Source organism: Lontra canadensis, unplaced genomic scaffold, assembly GCF_010015895.1.
Source record: "Lontra canadensis isolate GAN:19392208 unplaced genomic scaffold, GSC_riverotter_1.0 scaffold27, whole genome shotgun sequence".
Lineage (NCBI taxonomy): Eukaryota > Metazoa > Chordata > Mammalia > Carnivora > Mustelidae > Lontra > Lontra canadensis.
The window spans coordinates 5,168,025-5,184,498 of NW_022631021.1; the positions used below are offsets into that span (position 1 = coordinate 5,168,025).

The following is a 16,474-nucleotide window of genomic DNA, read 5'->3' on the forward strand; positions in this document are numbered from 1 at the left end:
TACTGAAACTCCTGTTCAGCATTCTATCCTCAGTATGACTGTGTTTCTTTTTGTGTGTTTACTCTGCAGAGTAATGTATTTTATTGTGCAATGTGTATGTTTCTTATTCATTATAAGAAAGTGTTCTGAAATATTGGTCCTGCCTTCTAACACAACATTAATAATAATTCATTCTTAAGGACTATGTTTTATTTATAATACTGATTTTATATGTATTCATATATATGTACATATTAATATTCTGAAACTACATATATAGGTCCAGAAATAGAAGTTTTTGTTCAAACTTAGGATAGAAATGCATTTAACTATATTACAAAATTTTCTACCACCAGAAGACGATATACTCCAGCTTTAAATGATAAAACTAATGTATATTAAACTAAATTTAATTTAAATTACAGAATTTTTTCAACTGGAAAAGATCCTAGTTCAGCCCCCTTAAATTGCAAAAATAGTATTTTCCCTTTGCCATCCATTCCCAAACAAAATCATTTAAGTTTAATCCCAGACAACCATAGAGGAACCAGTTGCCCATCTGTCTGTCTGTCTATCTATCTATCTATCTATCTATTCCTTCCTTCCTTATATTTATGAGAGAAGCCACCTATTGGTAATGGTTGATTTATATTCTTTTACTCTGAATTCCTACTTTTAAATCCAATTCTTAACCACCACCATAATTGCTACCACCCCCTACTCCTCAGTCCCTCCCACACTAGTTTCAATCCCTTGACATATTTTCCTTGCAGGGATGATCCTCTTCTTTATCCTTCATTGGTCTTTCATTCTGCAGGCTCTTGCCTACTGCCATCTGCTAGACCCAGTGTCTCCTCCAAAGATCTTTTCCACAACTCTTCATGTCCCAGTCTAGACCTCCAACCAGTCATATGGACCTCCTCAGAAAATTCAGCATCTTATTACTTTATCCTGCAGAGTAATTTAGTTTCTCTTGGTCTTTTCCTCTTCAGCCCAAATTAGGCATAGAGTCTTTTTTAATCATTATTATTTTTATATTAAAAGGAACATAAATCGTCTTCCCAAATAAAAAGGGCAATTACATTGAGGAGTAATTTTCAAACTTTTTAGCAGAAGAAAATGACAAAGGAACAAAGCTAGAACTGGCCATAGAAAGGCTACAACTCTGAATATGTGTTGCTGAAGCAAGTACAGTGAGGCTGCAACTCTGAGTGACAATCCAGTGGGAGAAGGATTCCTCTGACCTCTTAAAGTAGTGATTCTCAGGTATCTAATATTCTCAGGCATATTAGAATCACCTGGGGAGCTTTTCAAGCCCATCAATGATCAGCCCCAACCCCAGTCCAATTGAATTGGAATCACTAAGGAAAGGGGTCCATTGCTGTATGTCTTAGAACTTTTACAGCTCATTTTTTAAAATTGTGAAATGATCATTACAATAAATCGAGTTAATATCCATCACCATAAATAGTTAACAGAATCTTTTTCTTGTGATTAAAACCTCTAAGATCTACTTTCTTGGCGACTTTTTTTTTTTTAAGGTTTTATTTATTTATTTGTCAGAGAAAGAGAGCATAGACGGAGGAAGAGTAGAGGGAGAAGCAAGCTCCCTGTTAAGCAAGGAGCCTGATGTGGGACTCCATCCCAGGACCCTGGGATCACGATCTTGGCAACTTGCAAATAACCAATACAGTATTATTAACTCTAGTCACCACTTTTGCAGTTGATTTTAATGTGAAGACAGGGCTAATAACTGCTGGGTTAGGTGAATGAAATATGTAGTCATGACTATTACAGGTCAAACTGTAGCCAGTTTTTGACATGGTTTTTCTTCTGTTCTTCTGAGGCCCAGAGGGGCAAAGTAAATTGAGTAAATTCAACACAAGAATTGATAGCTAAGTAGACACTCTATTTTGATCCTCTGATATCCAGACAAGCCTTCTTCTTTCCACTGCACCAGGCTCCTACAATATAAACTTAGCATGCTGCAAAGTACCACATTACATACATATTTTGTTACAGTAGCCACTTGTGATTAGTCACATGACTCTATGTATACTTGTTGACATACTTTTTAGAATGCTCATCAAAGGCAGTTGTTGAGGTTGAAATGTTTATACTCCTAATTGGTCAGGCTGTTTAAGATCTAGCAATGCAATGTCTTGCAATAAGTAGGTAGTAGTAGTGTTATTGTCATAATTGTCATTACCAACTGATGAAATCAAAGTACAAACAGAGAAGGGGTACAAAGCATAGCGGGAAGTACTCTGTGATTCTGATCTCACTGCAATATCTGAGTGCTGACTTGTACCAAGCGGAATCTGTGGGAATGGAAGTGAGCAATATTTACAGCATCTGTATAAGTAGATAGCAGAACTGGTAGCACAGGTTCAGAATGGGTAGAGAAAAGCTATGTTCAGTTTGTTCCCTTATTTATAGATGAAGGCAAAACTATGCAATATGTTGAGATGCAGAGCTACAATTAGAAATTGGGTTGCCTGATCATCACTGGAATGCTTTACCAACTCCACTGTGATGTAGCATGGAGTGTCCCTTAAAGCATTCCTTATAAAGGAAGGGAGAAGAAGGGAGAGAGGGAGAGAGAGAGAGATCATTTATATTTATTGTAATCAATCCATCAAAGTTGTCTCATCCTAATATCTGAATTTAATTTCAGGTAGTCTGAAAAAAGAACCCAGACTTTTGAACTATCATACAAAATTACTTCCCCAATAATATTTAATAATATTAATAACTATATATAATTTTAATCTGTCAATCTCATAATTATATCATAATATTAATTTGATATGAGGTTTAACCATTGGCCTATCAGGGCTAGAAATATAATCCTTCCAAGATAGTATTTGATCCCTGAACAGCTTTGAATTGTGGGGATCCACTTATATAGAGATTTTTTTTATAGTATAGTATTGTAAATATATCTCCTTTCCTTATGATTTTCTTAATAACATTTTTCTTTTCTCTAGCTCCCTTTATTTAAAAAATACAGGAGATAATACATATACCATACAAAACACATGTTAATCAATGTGTATGGTATTGGTAAGGCTTCCAGTCAACAGAGGGGTAGTAGAAAAGTCAGATTATACTCAGATTTTTTACTGTGTTAGGGTCAGCGTCCCTAACTCTGCATGTTCAAAGGTCAACTGTATTTAGATCATTGAGACTGTAGGATAAAATAAGGGTGAGAGGAGTTTTTGAAAGTTTCCTCCTGTTTTCCCAGAGGCATGGAGAGAATTATTCTGTACAAAGTGCCTTGGGCTCTTCGAATGAGAGCTACCATAACAATATAAATTTACAATTGTTTTGGACATAAATAGGAACAGGAATTCTAGTAGACTAGTAACTAATACAATTCTGAATTTTGAGGGTAAAATCCTGTACTCTAGGGGCACCTGGGTGGCTCAGTCAGTTAAGTGTTTGCCTTCAGCTCAGGTCATGATCCCAGAATAAAGCCTCACATCAGGCTTCCAGCATAGCAGGGAGTCTGCTTCTCCCCCTCCTTCCCACTTGTGCTGTCTCTCTGTCTCTCTCTCTCTCTCTCAAATAAATAAAATCTTTTTAAAAATTAATTAATCAATTAAGTCCTATTCTTCTTATGTCAATTTTGGATGTTATAATTACAAACCAACTAAAAAATATTTCATTATAGCAATCTAGTAATCTTGTTTGCCATATACCTAACAGTGTGTAGAGCTTTTCTCTCCCTCAAAACAAAGATCTCATAACCAGTAATCACCAATGTTAACAGGCCCTTGCTGTAATATTTAATTTATGGGGGAAAAAAAGAAAGAAAGAAAATCCAAACTGCTGCCTTAGGCTGGCAGTCTGTGGCTCAGCTTCTCTGCATTTTAACCAGCCTAAAGTATTAAATATTTAGGCTCAAGGGATCTTTGATAGTTTAGACCCAGCTGTAATATTGGCTTAACAGTCAGGAAAAATAACTTTCCACCTCAGAAGCAAAATTAAAGCAACAATCATTAAACAGTATAGCTGAGTGTTGTAACTTTGAACTACAATTCAAACAGAGGTGTACATTTTCCCATTGTTTCAAATTGTCAATAATTAAAGTCATCATTTAATGTAGTTTACGTGGCAACCATTAAATAACCCAAGTATGGAAATGCCTAATAAACTGTATAAATGTATTTTATTGATACACAGTTTTTTTACATAACTCTATGTGTACATATAAATACACCTCATTAATCCAGACACCACTAATTTATAGAGTGGATTAATACAGACACTGGGTATTTTTGAAACAGTTCAGACACAGAATTTCTGTTTGGATTAATGATGCAGCATTTAAATGAGTTGAGAGCTGAAAGGGAAAGAGGAAGAAGCTCATTGTCTTAAAGATTCTTTTAGGTTAGCTTTTTATAACTGGATTACTGTTTTGAAATTAAACTGTTAATTGCAGGTTATGTTGAAAGTCACTGAATGAAAAGTATTTCAGAAGAAGAATAGCATAGCTGTTAGAGTGAACCTACCAGGATTGAACTGTAGCTGTGCCACTCATGTAGCTGGGTAACCTGTATTTAATGAAATACTGCTTTAATGAACCAAAGAGGGAAAGTACTAGGAATTCAGGCTGCTCAAAAATCTTGACACGTGATTACCATATACACAGACTTACCTAGACTCTGACTCAAGTAGACAATGATTCATTAAATAATAGAACTCAAAGTATCCATGATACTCAGGTGTTGATTCCACAAATAACCTCCATCACTTGTTCAAAGCTATACTAAAACAAAGTTGCCTGTGGGGATAAAAAGGTAGGATTTGGGGCCTACAAAGGCTTGAAGAACCATGTAATTTTGGCAAGTCATTGGACATCTCTGAGCTCCATTGTCCTTCATTAGTAAAATGGAGATAATACAAACTCTTGTTTGTTAGAAGGATTCAATTAAACAAAATAATGCTTTGATAAATAAAACTTATATTGATAGGAAGGTAATGATATCAGCATAATTTTTAAAACAAACATTTGATCTAACTAAGAGAAGATGTTTTAGTAGTAATCATTTGAACACAACTAGGGTCTTGAAATTCAGATAATCAACTTTTTTTTTTTTAAGTGAAAACAGTGGGATCTGTTGACCTACTCTAGGATTATTTACTGGTTGTTAAATAAGCTATATTATTCATAGTCTTTGCAGGTCCAAATTCAAAAAGTAAATAATTTGTTCCAAACCACGTAACTAGGTAACATCCCAATTGTATTAGTGAGGGTTCCCCAGAGAAACAGAACCAATAGGAGATACATACATGTATACATTTGTCATAATGTATAGATTCAAGTGATAATTGATCCTGAGAGGTCCTACTATCTGCCCCCTGCAGGCTGGAGACCCAGGAAGGGTGGTGGTCTATTTCAAAACCCTGAGAGCCCAAGAGCCAGTGGTATATTCCGTCCAAGTCTGAAGGCCTGAGAACCAGAGGTGCCAAAAGCAAGAGCAGATTCATGTCCCACCTCAAGCAGTCAGGCAGAGAGTGAATTTAACTTTCCTTTGCCTTTTTGTTATTTTTTTTAAACTTTATTTTATTTTTTCAGTGTTCCCAGATTCATTGTTTGTGTACCACACCCAGTACTCCATGCAATGTGCCCTCCTTAATATCCACAACCAGTCTCACTTATCTCCCTATCCCCCTCCCCTCCAAAACCCTCAGTTTGTTTCTCAGAGTCCACAGTCCCTCGTGCTTCATCTCCCCCTCCGATTTCCCCCAATTTTCCTTTCCTTCTCCTAATGTCCTCCATGTTATTCCTTATGCTCCACAAGTAAGTGAAACTGTATGATAATTGACTTTCTCTGCTTGACTTATTTCACTCAGCATATTCTCCAGTCCCATCCATGTTGATACAAAAGTTGGGTATTCATCCTTTCTGATGGAAGCATAATACTCCATTGTATATATGGACCATATCTTCCTTATCCATTCATCTGTTGAAGGGCATCTTGGTTCTTTCCACAGTTTGGCAATTGTGGCCATTGTTGCTATGAACACTGGGGTACATATGGCCCTTCTCACTACATCTGTATCTTTGGGGTAAATACCCAGTAGTGCAATTGCAGGGTCATAGGGTAGCTCTATTTTTATTTTCTTAAGGCATTTCCACACAGTTTTCCAAAGTGGCTGCACCAACTTGCATTCCCACCAACAGTGTAAGAGGGTTCCCCTTTCTCCACATCCTCTCCAATGTTGTTTGTTGTTTACTGTCTTGTTGATTTGGGCCATTCTAACTGGTGTAAGGTGGAATCTCAAAGTGGTTTTGATTTGAATCTCCCTGATGGCTAATGATGATGAACATTTATTCATGTGTCTTTAGCCACTTGTTTGTCTTCTTTGGAGAAGCATCTGTTCATGTCTTCTGCCCATTTTTTGATGTGATTATCTGTTTTCTGGGTGTTGAGTTTCAGGAGTTCTTCATAGATCTTGGATATCACCCCTTTGTCTGGAGTGTCATTTGCAAATATCTTCACCCATTCCGTGGGTTGCCTCTTTGTTTTGTGGACTGTTTCTTTTGCTGTGCAGAAGCTTTTGATCTTGATGAAGTCCCAAAAGTTCATTTTCACTTTTGTTTCCTTTTCCTTTGGAGACATGCCTTGAAAGAAGTTGCTGTGGCCAATGTCGAAGAGGTTACTGCCTATGTTCTCCTCTAATATTTTGATAGATTCCTGCCTCATGTTGAGATCTTTTAACCATTTCGAGTTTATCTTTGTGTATGGTGTAAGAGAATGGTCAAGTTTCATTCTTCTATACATAGCTGTCCAATTTTCCCAGCATCATTTAATGAAGAGAATGTCCTTTTCCCATTCGATACTTTTTCCTGCTTTGTCAAAGATTATTTGACCATAGAGTTGTGGGTCCATATCTGGACTCTCTACTCTGTTCCACTGGTCTATGTATCTGTTTTTGTGCCAGTACCATGCTGTCCTGGTGATCACAGCTTTGTAGTAAAGCTTGAAATCAGGCAACATGATGCCCCCAGTTTTGTTTTTCTTTTTCAACATTTCCTTAGCAAATCGGTCCTCTCTATTGATGTAGAAAAAGCATCTGACAAAATACAGCATCCATTCCTGATTAAAACTCTTCAGAGTATAGGAATAGAGGGAACATTCCTCAACATCATAAAATCTATCCATGAAAACCCCACACCGAATATCATCTTCCCTGGGGAAAAGCTGACAGCCTTCCCTTTGAGATCAGGAACAGGACAAGGATGCCCACTCTCACCACTGTTGTTCAATGTAGTACTAGAAGTCCTAGCAACAGCAATCAGACAACAAAACGAAATAAAAGGTATTCAAATTGGCAAAGAAGAAGTCAAACTCTCTCTCTTCACAGATGACGTGATACTTTATATGGAAAACCCAAAGGACTCCACCCCCAAACCACTAGAACTCACAGAGTAATTTAATAATGTGACAGGATACAAAATCAATGCACAGAAATCAGTTGCTTTCTTATACACTAGCAGTGAAAATATAGAAAGGGAAATTAGAGAATCAATTCCACTTACTATAGCACCAAGAACCATAAGATACCTGGGAATAAACCTCACCAAAGAGGTAAAGGATCTGTACACGAGGAACTACAGAATACTCATGAAAGAAATTGAAGACACAAAAAGATGGAAAAGCATTCCATGCTCATAGATAAGAAGAATAAACATTGTTAAAATGTCTATATTGCCCAGAGCAATCTATACTTTCCTCTGCCTTTTTTTTTTCTATTCCCTTTTTGTTCTATTTCCTCACCAGATTGATACTCACTCACACTGGGGACTGTAACTTGCTTTAGTCAGTCTGCTGATTCAAATGTTAATCTCTTCCAGCAACACCCTCACATATACCTAAAAATCATGCTTATCCATCTATCTGGTCATCCCTTGGTGCAGTCAAGTTGACACATAAAACTAACCATAACACCAAGTGTCTTGATTCCCAAGAATCAAAAATTTGATATGGAATCCCCTAATTTCTCCTCCTTTAGGTTCCCTTTATTTATTCCAATAGCAGAATCATATTTTTAAATGAAATCTTACTTACAATCACAGAAAAGTTGGAAGGGATCTTTTGCTTCTATCAACCCTTTGAGATCTTCTGCCCTTGAGACATCTTTCTGAGGAACTCTCAGGCTCTGTGTAATACAGATTGAAAACCCTTCTGTTCCACATTAATGTAGTTTTACAGTCTATTTGAGAAAATAATTAAAGAATTGAATATTCTTATTCACATTTGAAAGTAATAAATCTATTTGGACATTAAACTAAATTTAGCAAGGCTTCTTTTATTATTAATTATTGAAGGAATATCAGACACATGTATTAAACTTACTAAAAGGCTTGCTCTTCACGGAGCTATATGATAAAATATGACAAAAATCTAACTAATTTAGAAATGAATATATATTTTTCCTGTGATTTTCCAGCACTTTAATACCTTTTATGCCATATTTTATTTCTCCTAAAAAATGCTGATTAGAATATCATAATATGAGAATATATGTATACAGTTATATAGATCTTGCTCTTATATAGGTGTAAGAGAGCAAGCAAGAAAGAAAATGACTACCTAGTACAGTTAGGTTAGTACTAAGTCTTTTACATTTATTTTGTCACTTGATTCTCAAGTAACTTGAATATGCCTAGGCCTCAATCATGCATGGATAAGAATGAGGCTATATTAGTATTAATATTCAATCTTGTTCTGTTTTTCACCTATCAGCACAGAATTCCCAGTCCCGTTGATGTTGAGCATTATTTTTTGTGCTTACCTCCTAGCCATATAGGTTATTTGCTGAAATATGTGTTCAAGCATTTTGCCAATTGTTTAATTGGTTGTTTTCCTAATATTGACCTTTGAGAGTTCTTTATATAATCTAAATACAAGGCTTTTAGCAAATTTGCAAATATTTTCTCTATCTGTGTCTTTTCCTTTTGATCTCTTAGCAGTGTCTTTGAAAAAGCAGAAATCTTTAATTTTGATGAAATCCAATTTATCATCATTTTGGTGTATTATCTAAAAGTCTATGCCTAACCCTCATTATGGATCATAATTTCATACTTCTATGCATGCATTGTAATTTTTACTGGATGCAAGATACTATGATTTTTACCCTGTTGAGTGCTGAATATATTTGTAGATATTTTTAGCTTTATTCTAGGATGCAGTAGAGTTACTTGCAAGCAGTTTGACCCTTTCAAATCTAGCTTTTAAGATTTTTTAGGAAGGACTGGGGCAGTGTTTGGTCCAAGGCTATTTATTCCCAAAACTAAAGGAAGGCCTTTGTGCACTCTACCCAGTGCCATACTAATTATGAAATTTTCCAGTCTGGCAGGTAGAAACTGGTACTATTCCTCATCCTGTGTAAGTGCAGGCACTATTACCTTAAATCCTTTCAGGAAGTTATTTTCTGGGGCTCAAGTAATTTGTTCACTTGAAGACACTGATCAGAACCCTCCTAATTCCCAAGGGGAACCTTCTGCAGCTCTTCAGAGTTCTTTCTTTTTACAGGCCTTTCCTAATATCCTAATATTCCACCTGGCAAATTCTAATAACCTTTTCCTGGACTCTCAGCACTGTCTCCTCAACCCAGGGGTTCACTAGGTTCTACCTGGGTTTCCCTCCCTGCAGTGCAACCTGGAAACATTCTCAAGGCCCTAATATGGGGGTAATCATATAACTCACTTTGTTCATTTGCTCACTCTCTGGGGTTACTGTGCTTTATTAGCTAATCTTCAGAGTCTTGAAAATAATTGTCTCAATATATTTTGTAAATTTTTGTTGTAGTTTCATGACAGAGAGTAAACCTAGTCCCTGATATTATATCTTGATATTATATCTTGGTCAAAAGTATAACTTCCTCCTGATTTTTAATTGGAAGTATGGTTCTTTAAATATGTCAGAGTAAGAAGATGGCCAAATACAAACACAAACTTCAACAAAGTGCCAATTTTGACAATCCAAGGACACTATGAAGACACAGGGAGAAAAGCAGGAGATAGCACCTTATGAATGGTTCTGAATCAACAGAACATAAAGGTCTTTCCTTTTTTAAGCCATTGCATTCCACAGTATAAGCGGCATCACAACACGTTATATAAGGCTGACCTACCTTAAAATGCATGAATCAACCTTTATTTAGAATTAATTTTTGATCTTTTGACCTTTTATGAATTCTTAGCATCAAAATGTCAAAAGGCTTTGAAAGTTTAATCAAAATGATGTCATTCCTTCTAATGGTCAAATCTGCACTGTGCCTTTTGATAGTAAGTATGAATATTACAGCTAACCATTTTAACTCTCAGTAACTCTCTTATATTTCTTATAAAGGAGAAAGTGAGGAGACTAAAAAGTGATTTACACATTGACTAAATTACTACAACATCAAATCTAAACAAACATTGACCTGCAACACCTAAACCATCAATCAAATGATTTTGGAATTGATGGAAATCTGTTCAATTTTTTTTTGCCCTTCTTTTCTGCCTATACTCTTCGGTTTTACTCAGTTTTGTTCTAAACTTTGCCCTGCAAAGCTTGAGCAAGCAAAAGAACCCAAGAAAGGGGCATCTGCTGTTCACTACTAAGAGTTGTACCAGGAAGATGGCAACAGCAATAGGGTCTCAGTGAACTGGGGCAATGAAGCCCATAAGAGTTAAGATGACTCAAAGTAATTTGTATTCTAGTTGCCTAATGCAGACACAACAGTTGGTAATATAAGAACTTGTAGAAAGTAAAGGGATTACCATATGATACAGAAATTAGCAAACCCAGAAAACTTCAGAACTCAAAGGTATTACTCAGACTGCAAGCTGAACAACCACAGCCAAATTTTACGTGAGTTATACTAATGGCAAAAGTAGGAGTTATTAGTGGCTTATCAAGTATCTGGCACTGTAATCACACCTTGAGACATATATCTCAATCAGTCCTCACACCAATTATGGAAGAGTTGTACTATTGTTCACATTTCACAGGTGAGAAAACTGAGGCACTAGTTAACTAATTAACTGAAGCACTATTTGATTCCAGGTCTAATTCAAAAGACTTCTTCCTTATTTTTTATTTATGCATTTTTGAATATATAATTGATGCACATGGTACAGAATTTTACAGGGTAAAAAAATGTCATAAAATAAAATGTAAGTTTCTTTCCTATCTATTCCCCAGATGCACAGTAACAACCACTTCATTACTTTGTTTATACTTCTATAGATGTTTTACCAACTATAATAGTATACATGTCCATTTTCCCTCTCAGTTGTGTTAGTAATTGCCTTATATATTTTGAGGGTTTGTTGTTAGGTTCATAGTAGTTTAGAATCATTATATCTTCTTAGAAAATAGACTCCTAGTCCACAGTCTCTTATGGTTCATCTCCCCCTTTGATTTCACCCCCTCATTTTTCCCTTCCCTCTCCTAATGTTGTCCATGCTATTCTTTATGTTCCACTAGTAAGTGAAACCATATGATAATTGACTTTCTTTGCTTGATTTATTTCACTCAGCATAATCTCCTCCAGTCCCATTCATGTTGATGTGAAAGTTAGGTATTCATCATATCTGATGGCTGAGTAATATTCCATTGCACATATGTACCACATCTATCTGCTGAAGGGCATCTCGGCTCTTTCCACAGTTTGGTTATTGTGGACATTGTTGCTATTTTTTCTTAAGTTCCTATAGGTTGACTGATTGATTCTTCTACTGGTCTGGTCTGACATTACTTATGTGGCTGCATTCAACCTGAGGATGAGCTCAGCTGTGAACCTGAGGATGAGGTAGGTTTGCTGAGCCAACATTTTCATAAGTTTCCACCTGGGCTCCATCAGCAAAGCATTACAAGAGGGCAAGCTTCAGCAGAAAGGGCCTCTGCTATATCATGTTTGCTGTTATTCCATTGGCCAGAAGCCATACAGTAAATTTCAGAGCCAACTGGGAGGGAAATATATGTAAGTGTTTGGATGTTGGAAGATTTGGTTCCTGCTTTTGGTTCCATGTATTCACATTTTTCCCATATGCAAGATGTACTCACTCCTTTCCAAGAACCCTAAAAATCTCATCCAATTACTGTGTAAGACTTAAAGTCAAGAATCTAGTTATTTGCATGAGGTCCTGATGCAAATGAGACTGCACTGGTGAAGTTTCTCAAGTGTACCTCTTTGGGAGCATCTCCTCTTAAACAATGATTTTGTGAACTATATAGTTATTATTTTTGCACATACATCCAACATACACTGGTGAGATAGTGAAAGGACGACTTCAACCGGATACTTGGATTCCAAAAAAGAGAGGAACAGAGGCACATAGCAATCACTGGTCCATAACAATTATGCAGTCCTGTCCAGGACATGTTGTCTGGCCCACAAGTCTAAGAACCGGGTATGTTCTGGGCACCCGGATGGCTCAGTTGCTAAGCATGAGACTCTTGATTTCTGCTCAGGTCATGCTCTCAGGGTCCTGAGATTGAATCCCATCTCGGGTTCCATGCTCAGCAAAGAGTCTGCTTGTAGATCCTCTCCCTTTCTCCTTCCCCAGTCTCTCTTTTTCTCAAACAAATAAGTGAATCTAAAAGAAAGAACGAAAGAAAGAAAGAAAGAAAGAAAGAAAGAAAGAAAGAAAGAAAGAAAGAAAGAAAGAAAGAGAAAGAAAGAAAGAAAAGGGTATTTTCTTAATAGAAACCAGTTCTGTCTATCAGTCATTTCCCAATCCTTTATTTTCCTCACCTCTGTCTTTAATTTTTAGCTATTTTAATGTAATATGAATTTGCCTGAATTTGATAGTGCTTCCTTTGGAGAATTCACTGTTGTTATATCTGTAGATATTCCTTCTGCCTCATCCTCTCCCTTCCCTCTTCTGAAATTTGAATCATGCAAATGTTAGATTTTCTGAGTCTCACACATCTCTTGCATTTTCATTTCTTCTTTAGGACTTGTGATTTCCACATGAACCAGATTAACAATAATAAAGCTGGAGCAAGCACACTCAAGTGAATTGGGAATGAGTAGAATGTCCTTCACTTCTTTCAAGTGAGTTTGTTGTTTCCTCAGACTACTTGGTCTTGGGATAAAAGGCTAGATTTACTCTTGGGTAACAGCTAATAATATTCTATGGCTGGAGATAGAGAGATTAGGCCAATATAAAAACAGAAGGCCCTTTACTGAAAAGCAGGATGGAAAAAAGGATGGGGGTAGAGTGCACAGGGAAGGTATAGGGCACAGAATCTGGGTTAAGAAAAATACTAGTACTTCTCCTATCTTTAATCCAGCACCCTTAGTCCAGACAATTTTTTTCAGACCTTCTAGTTCAGCACAGTATTTATCCATTCAGTTTTTATCACCACCCAATAGGAGAAGAAAGAATAGATGAATAAAGAAATAATGCATATGTGGCACATATTTTCTCTCACCCATTTTATCAGTTTTCAATAATTAAGGGCAGGAAAACTTTCCTAGGATTTTTCAACTCACAAATGCTTTAAAACACACACCCCAAGAATGTACTGGACTTGCTGCACAGTCTCTTGCCCCCATGATGTATAATTTAAATGAGGACTTCAGTTGGTAAGGGAGTGGAGTGAGTGTGCTATCAGCCAGCTATTGATGTTCCCAAATAGCCACTCTCTGCTTATTAAAAGATGATGAGGTGAACCAGTATCTTATAGGAGCCAGGTTTGGTAGGAAAGTAAATTGATTCTCTCCTTCACTTGGATGGAAACAAAGGAGTTCTCTTGCATTTACCCAAGAAATAAAACTTTCTTAACACAAAGAGGATATTAAAATTCAAAGCTTTAAAACAAATAAAATAGATATTTGAGCATTGAACAAATAAAACAACCCTTGAAATCTCATATAGCCAAAAAGGCACTGCACTTAGGCCCCAAAATCTATCCCAGGTATGTCACTTACTAGTTTTGTGACCTTTGGCAAAATACAGAATCACTTCAAGCCTCAAATTGCACAATCTTAAAAAGAATGGGAGATGCATGCAAACTCTACTTCCATCACTATTTTGTTAGGAGGATAAAATGAGATAATGCACATGAAAGCACTTTAAAACGCCTTGAGCACTGTGCTGATATAAGACATTATTTTTGTACCGATACCTATTATGAGAAAAATAAAAGATTAATTCAAGACTATGCTGCATGGTTATGAAAAACTCTGTACTTTACAATATTCAGTTACTTTTAAGAATCCCATTGCCATAGGCATGAACATTTAATCAGTCACTGGAAGGAAAAAAAAAAAAAACCACCCCCAAAGAGCTTTGCCTAAGAAAAGCTGATACAACAGAGTCATACCATGCTTCCATCGTAATCTCCCTTCAACATCCTCCCACCCTTCCTGGCTGCATACTTTGTATACTTAGAGTTTTAGGACAGTGTGTGTGTGTGTGTGTGTGTGTGTGTGTGTACATATACATACATATATACACACACATACATATGAATTGCAATGGTGCAACAGAAATAGTTGCCATTATCACAGTTGGTAAAAATCTAGCTTCAGGGGCAGTAACTGCAGTCAAATGTGCAGCTAATCCAGTAAAGCTTTGTTTGTTCTGTTATGGAAAAGGCATGCTGAATCTGCATGTAAGTAAAGAACATTTTCTCCCTTAGGACATTATAACTTCTGCTGATACACCTCACTGGTTTTATCATTCCGATAGAATCTTTAAAACAGGAGAATATAGGAAATCATTGGTAGAAAGATAGATAACATGGAGTTACCATAAAAGAGACTTAACTTTGTAGCTATTTCACATTATTGCTAATGTAGGCATGAAACAGACACAGACTTTTTTGCTTACTTAGCAATGTCCTATTTTTCTTAGCTATTCTTAAAGACTCAATAAGGACACCTTTTTACATCATCCTTCCAGATTCTAAAAATAGCAGGCAAAAGTAATGTGATAGGGATAATATAAAAATAGCTGCTATTTATTGAGTATCTACTCTGGATGAGGCAGTTTATACAAACTGTCTTATTACATTATTGGTCTTTGGGATCATTACAGGTAGATATCATAATTTTCATTTACAGATAGGGAAACTAAGTCTCAGAAAGGTTAAATATTTGATTACATAACACAACTAGGTAAGTGGCAAAGTGGCAAAAATATTTTATGGAACAACTTTCCTTATTTGCTAGCAAAATCTGTTAACTTGGTTGTAGGGCATTTGGGAAATGGGAATACTGCTTTTTAAAATTTTCTTGATAACTGATGAATAATCAGGGAATTTGTTATAACCACTGACACTGAGTATCTTTTTTGTCCACTTTTCTGCCTTTTTATGTAATGGATACAGCTATTTTAAAACCTTTTTGAAATAAAGACATGGGCTGAGGAGAGAGGCAAAAGAAGGAGAAAAAAAAGAAACCTGAACATAACTGATTTTCCTTTACTAACACAGAGCATCAAGTTGTTGTTTTGTACATAGATTCTAGTTGTAAACGAGTAAGATTCAAAATGATGAGGTGATTGTATTATGGAACACTATCAGGACTCTTTCACTTGCAAGAGAAATAAAACTCAAATCAAACCAGCTTGAAAAAAAGTGGAGGGAGGATTTATTTGGCTCCAGTAATTGGGAAATCTAAGGAAAGGGGCTAGTTTTTGGGTCATAGCCAGATCTGGAAGTTCAAATAATAACATTTTCCTTCTTTCTGCCCTCTTTGCTTTGCTTTCCTCAGTGATAACTTAATTCTTAGGCAGGTCTCTTCCATGCATCAGAGTAAGTGGCCACCAATAGTATACCCTCATTATAAGCAGCATTCTAGAAAAAAAGGCCACACCCTTCTTTCCATAGTGTCTTTATCAGCCCACCAAATGGATGCTATCTTTATTAGAGTTATATACCCACAACTGGACCAATCTCCATGTCTAGGAGAATGTTCTGATTAACCAGCTCATGATATCTATCTACCACATGTGCAAAGAGAAGGACAATGGGTGACATCCTCATGATCTTTTCCAAAAGAAGGAATATATAGGGCAAGAAAAAAGAAGTATCCGTTATTTTACTGAAATTCCCTAAATATTTTCACTGTTTCTTAATAGTGACATTTCTGACATTTGCCTCCCTTTACCTCAAAGCAGACAATAGGAAACATAAAAACATAGTTGAAGAGTAACTTCTGCTAACTACACTGAGATTAGTCAGACTTCTGACTACTCCTTCTGTTGTAGCTTCCTAGAGAAAATCAGTTGGATCTTCACTTCTATTAACACAGGGGAGAAAATCCTCTTCTTCCCTTGTCCCTGCCTCTTTGCTTGAATGAGCCACTAACTGATTGGAGCAGACAACCACTTTCTTATAGCTTAAAGCCTTTGGGTACCAGTAGTTTTCTTATCTGCTCAAAATGTGCAAGGGAAAGAATGACTCTAGAAACAAAGGAGTCATCAACATGCATAATAATTATATTTACAATACTGAAAACCTGGACAAAAGTTTTG

The 16,474-nt window shown here is 36.3% G+C and overlaps 1 long non-coding RNA gene across 1 annotated transcript in view; it reads right to left on the minus strand.

The window, feature by feature from the left end:
• The window catches only part of LOC116871633, a 64,619-nt gene extending 59,909 nt beyond the window's left edge, over positions 1-4,710 (minus strand). Inside the window, exon 1 of the long non-coding RNA XR_004383458.1 lies at positions 4,643-4,710. This is a non-coding gene — a long non-coding RNA (uncharacterized LOC116871633). The remainder of the gene's footprint in view (positions 1-4,642) is intronic.
• Between the last annotated feature and the right edge of the window lie 11,764 nt (positions 4,711-16,474).